This window comes from Myotis brandtii, unplaced genomic scaffold (genome assembly GCF_000412655.1).
Source record: "Myotis brandtii unplaced genomic scaffold, ASM41265v1 scaffold97, whole genome shotgun sequence".
Lineage (NCBI taxonomy): Eukaryota > Metazoa > Chordata > Mammalia > Chiroptera > Vespertilionidae > Myotis > Myotis brandtii.
The window spans coordinates 253,608-258,990 of NW_005372020.1; positions in this window are offsets into that span (position 1 = coordinate 253,608).

A 5,383-nucleotide genomic window follows, 5' to 3' on the forward strand; every position below is an offset into this window, starting at 1 on the left:
GAACCTGCGACCCTTTGGTGCCCAGGCTGGCGTCCTAACCACTGAGCCACGCCGATCAGGGCTGAGGGGACTCGCACGACGTCGCCCTGGGGCCCTGGCAGTGGACACCCACGTGTGCGTGAAGGCAGACGGCCTTCAGCCAGAGGACAAGGGGCTGGAAGAGAGAGACGGCTGCCCGCAGCACACACCTCAACTGGGACCAGGGAGCGAACCTGCAACTGAGGTTCGTACCCGTGACCGGGACGCGAACCTGCGACCCTTTGGTGCCCAGGCTGGCGTCCTAACCACTGAGCCACGCCGATCAGGGCTGAGGGGACTCGCACGACGTCGCCCTGGGGCCCTGGCAGTGGACACCCACGTGTGCGTGAAGGCAGACGGCCTTCAGCCAGAGGACAAGGGGCTGGAAGAGAGAGAGAGAGTGTGTGGCTGACAGGCCTCAGCCAGCAAAGCTCCGAGACTGGGAGGGCACAGGACCCTCCGTCCGGGATCGGCGACGCTGCCCCCCCCCACAGAGACACCTGCCCCCCACTGTCCAGGGTCAGGGAGGAAGGCCCAGCCCTGTCCCCAGGGGGCGTGGCCCCTGCAGGGCCCCCCGACCAGCACACCGTGGAGAAGGACGGCTTGTGACCACCAGACGTTACCAAGGAGTCTGGGCCAACGAACGGGCTTTCTCACAGGGACGAACCTCTCAGCTCTACTTAACAGCTCCTTCCAAACAGCTGTTTCCTGAAACATAAACACCCTCGGCTGCGTGCGTTAAGGGAAGAATGTTCAATCCTCGATCGCAATGAAAAAGCATGTCCCTCCCCGGCGACCACTCCTTCACGTGCCTCTGAGCAGCGTCAGCGGCGAATTGCTTCTGGCGCACGGACTCCTCAGGGCTCCCCGGAGACAGGGAGCCAGTGAACAGTGTGAGGGTTCGCATTGACATCCCTGTTCATACTTGTGTCTGTAACGAGGGCTTGGCTCACCTGACGTGGAAGCCGGAGGCTCTGAGGGTGGATGGGGTGAGTGCTCAACGGAGTCCGGAGGCCTGAGCACGAGGTCAGTGGGCTGAGAAGACCCTGAGGGCGGGAGAATGCAGATGTTTCAGCTCAGCAGTCAGGGGGATGGGGGGGAGAGAGAGAGAGAGAATTCTCCCTTCCCCTACTTTTTTTATTCTGTTCAGACCCTCACCTGATTAGACAAGGCCCACCCACAGGGGAAAGCACCTGCTTCCCTCTGTCCACTGACCCCCAGAAACACCCTCACGGACACCCTGGGAACGCTGCTGGACCAGGCCCCTGGGCTCTCGCGGCTCCCACACCTCAGGTCGGCGTCCGGCTCATATCCGCACCCTCCCTTAGTCTCCGAGTCACAGCCACTGGTGCCGAGAGGCCACCATCCTTTCCCCGGAGGGTCCATTTTAAAGTATAATCGGCGCTCCGAACCCAGGCCGCCCGCTCTGGGATGTCTTCATGATGTTTTAAAACAGGGAAACGGGTCATCAAACACCCAGTTCAAATGGTTTCACTGGCTTCACGGCGATGCATGGCCTGGGGGCTCCGTCCGGAAGACCTTTCTTTGGCAAATTTTTTTGGGACGTAAAGCTTATCAGACAAATAGCCTCGACTTCAGGTTTCTTTCAATATAGATATTAAATTCAGATCCTGCAAGACTGTAGGCTTTCTCCAGGTTGCTCCCTCCATCCTGACACGGAATATACTAGTAAATGCATCTGCTTAACCTAGAAACCCTCCCCCCAGATCCGCCCCCCAGGTCAGGGGCTTGCAGGGTTTGCATCAGCCCGGCCGGCCTGTCTCTCGCTGTCGCTCTGCGGCGTCCCCACGATTCTGCAGAAATAAACGTCAGTGCTCTGCCCGAGGCTCTCAATTTGCTAAAAGCTTTAAGAGCCGAGCTCTGCGACGCCCCATTGTTTGGATCCTCTGATGGGAAAGTTCCTTTCCGATTGATCGGGGACACGATGTAACGTGCATCTGAAGGTTTTACAAAACAGCTCAATACCAGGCCGGGGCACGTAGGCGAATGGACAAAGCCGCACAGCTGAGCCTCAGCGGTTCTGAAATTGGATTAATGGCGGCACCGAACAGACAGTTTGCGCCCCGGGGCGGGCTTTCCTCGCTCAGCTCACCTCGCCGAGAGGGGAGGAGGCCCCGTATGATGAGTGTGTGGAAATGTACCTCAGCGTTGACAACAAGAGCTTTGTATCAGTGATTTGTGTTGCGTGACAATATACCCCCAAACAGAGCCACTTAAAAACACAGTTTCCACCCGGCTGGTGTGGCTCAGTGGTTGAGCATCCACCTACGAACCAGGAGGTCACGGTTCGATTCCCGGTCAGGGCACATGCCCGGGTTGCGGGCTCGATCCCCAGTAGGGGGCGTGCAGGAGGCAGCCGATCAGTGATTCTCATCATCGATGTTTCTATCTCTCTCTCCCCCTTTCTCTATAAAAATCAATAAAAACATATTTAAAAAAAAGATTTGGGGTCAATTTAACCTTCTCTCTGAAGGACCGCAGGGCTCAGCCGTGCTCTGAGGTCCATGAGAAATGAACTTAGCACATAGTAGGTTGTTTTCTGTCCACATTAGATACTTCTAAATCCGACCCCAGCCTCACTCTCCACCCAGCAAACATCCAGAGATCCCCCGTGCACCTTGGGCTGGAAGGCAGCTCCTGCCTGTGACAGTCACACCTCACCTCCCGCCTGGAATTCCTTCGCTAGCCAAGTGCGGGAGTCCTCGCGCCTCTGTTTATCAGCAAAGCACTCAGCTGCAGCTTCTGAGAACAGCCGCGGGGTCCTGTCCCACCCCCCAACCCCGTAATCATTTCCTCGATGCTCTGTGATCCTTAATTACCTCGCCATCGATCTCTGCCTGGGAGCATCTGGCTGCTCCGGGGACGCAGGCGGCTGATGGAAAATCCAATCGGGCTCGCACAACCCCCAGCCCCGGCCGCTCACAGGTACGACAGGGGCTGCCGGGCGCTCCCCTTACAGCCCGGCCTCTGGGAGCATCTGCTCAAAGTGGTCACATGCTGAGCACGGCACGTGTCTCCCAGGGCCCACGGGAGACGGGGTGGGGCTCCCCAGTGGGGAAGGCGGGCTGGGTGTCTTTAGCCTCAAAAAGTGCAGCAGGGGAACCAAGATGTTACTTCTAAACGACCCCAGCCTCACTCTCCACCCAGCAAACATCCAGAGATCCCCCGTGCACCTTGGGCTGGAAGGCAGCTCCTGCCTGTGACAGTCACACCTCACCTCCCGCCTGGAATTCCTTCGCTAGCCAAGTGCGGGAGTCCTCGCGCCTCTGTTTATCAGCAAAGCACTCAGCTGCAGCTTCTGAGAACAGCCGCGGGGTCCTGTCCCACCCCCCAACCCCGTAATCATTTCCTCGATGCTCTGTGATCCTTAATTACCTCGCCATCGATCTCTCTGCCTGGGAGCATCTGGCTGCTCCGGGGACGCAGGCGGCTGATGGAAAATCCAATCGGGCTCGCACAACCCCCAGCCCCGGCCGCTCACAGGTACGACAGGGGCTGCCGGGCGCTCCCCTTACAGCCCGGCCTCTGGGAGCATCTGCTCAAAGTGGCCACATGCTGAGCACGGCACGTGTCTCCCAGGGCCCACGGACTACAAATGTACCTCAGCGTTGACAACGAGAGCTTTGTATCAGTTATTTGTGTTGCGTGACAACATACCCCCAAACAGAGCCACTTAAAAACACAGTTTCCACCCGGCTGGTGTGGCTCAGTGGTTGAGCATCCACCTACGAACCAGGAGGTCACGGTTCGATTCCCGGTCAGGGCACATGCCCGGGTTGCGGGCTCGATCCCCAGTAGGGGGCGTGCAGGAGGCAGCCGATCAGTGATTCTCATCATCGATGTTTCTATCTCTCTCTCCCCCTTTCTCTATAAAAATCAATAAAAACATATTTAAAAAAAAGATTTGGGGTCAATTTAATCTTCTCTCTGAAGGACCGCAGGGCTCAGCCGTGCTCTGAGGTCCATGAGAAATGAACTTAGCACATAGTAGGTTGTTTTCTGTCCACATTAGATACTTCTAAATCCGACCCCAGCCTCACTCTCCACCCAGCAAACATCCAGAGATCCCCCGTGCACCTTGGGCTGGAAGGCAGCTCCTGCCTGTGACAGTCACACCTCACCTCCCGCCTGGAATTCCTTCGCTAGCCAAGTGCGGGAGTCCTCGCGCCTCTGTTTATCAGCAAAGCACTCAGCTGCAGCTTCTGAGAACAGCCGCGGGGTCCTGTCCCACCCCCCAACCCCGTAATCATTTCCTCGATGCTCTGTGATCCTTAATTACCTCGCCATCGATCTCTGCCTGGGAGCATCTGGCTGCTCCGGGGACGCAGGCGGCTGATGGAAAATCCAATCGGGCTCGCACAACCCCCAGCCCCGGCCGCTCACAGGTACGACAGGGGCTGCCGGGCGCTCCCCTTACAGCCCGGCCTCTGGGAGCATCTGCTCAAAGTGGTCACATGCTGAGCACGGCACGTGTCTCCCAGGGCCCACGGGAGACGGGGTGGGGCTCCCCAGTGGGGAAGGCGGGCTGGGTGTCTTTAGCCTCAAAAAGTGCAGCAGGGGAACCAAGATGTCGGCGTAGAGAAACGTCAGTTCTCACCGCCTCCCTCAACCACATCAGAATTACAACTAACATACAGAACCACCATCACTCAGAACCGCCTGAGAGTTGGCTGAATGGAAGTCCGACAACTCGAGAAGCAAATGAGAAAGCACATGGGGACTGTGGGAGGGGCGGAGGCACGGGACAGGCTGGTCGGGCACCCCCCTGGGCCGCCTTTTTTTATTTTAAATATATTTTTATTGATGTCAGAGAGGAAGGGAGAAGGAGAGGGAGAGAGAAACATCCATGAGGAGAGAGAATCATGGATCGGCTGCCTCCCGCACGCCCCCCACTGGGGATGGAACCCGTAACCCGGGCCTGTGGCCTTTGACTGGATTCTAACCAGGGACCCTTCGGTCCGCAGGCCGACACTCTATGCACTGAGCCACACCGGCCGGGGCCCGGCAGCCTGCCATTGTCCTTGACGGAACGAAAAAAACCCGGCTAAAATATCCACACTCTCCGTTGCCTCAAACCAAACTGCTTTATAATAAAAAACAAAATTACTCCATTGTACGCAGACCCGCAGTGACTGGCTTTCATCGCCCGAACACTTTTATAGGCTCCGCACACGCGGACGCCAGCGCCAATGGCCCATAATCCCCGAGAATGAGGAATCGCAGATTTCCTTTCTGATGATGAAAAGGCCCCGCTTCGGGGAGAGCGGAGCGTGGCGGCGGCGTTTCCTCGTTTCCCCGGCGAAGGTCACAGGGAAGGTCACTCGTCTGTTGGCAGAGACACGCC